Source organism: Colobus angolensis, unplaced genomic scaffold (assembly GCF_000951035.1).
Source record: "Colobus angolensis palliatus isolate OR3802 unplaced genomic scaffold, Cang.pa_1.0 Scaffold104, whole genome shotgun sequence".
Taxonomy (NCBI): Eukaryota; Metazoa; Chordata; class Mammalia; order Primates; family Cercopithecidae; genus Colobus; species Colobus angolensis.
The window spans coordinates 1-308 of record NW_012111364.1 but is presented as its reverse complement, the minus strand read 5'-3'; positions in this window follow the sequence as shown (position 1 = coordinate 308).

Sequence of the window (308 nt, the reverse complement as noted above, 5' to 3'; positions counted from 1 at the left end):
GGGTGGAGCTCACAGCAGCTCAAGGAAACCTGCCTGTCTCTGTAGACTCCACCTCTGGGGAGAGGGCACAGCTAAAAAATAACAGGGGAAGCAGCAGAGGCCTGTGCAGACCCGAACGACTCTGTCTGACAGCTTTGAAGAGAGCAGTGGATCTCCAAACACGGAGGTTGAGATCTGAGAATGGACAGACTGCCTGCTAAAGTGGGTCCCTGACCCTTGAGTAGCCTAACTGGGAGACATCCCCCACTAGGGGCAGACTGACACCCCACACCTCACAGGGTGGAGTACACCCCTGAGAGGAAGCGTCC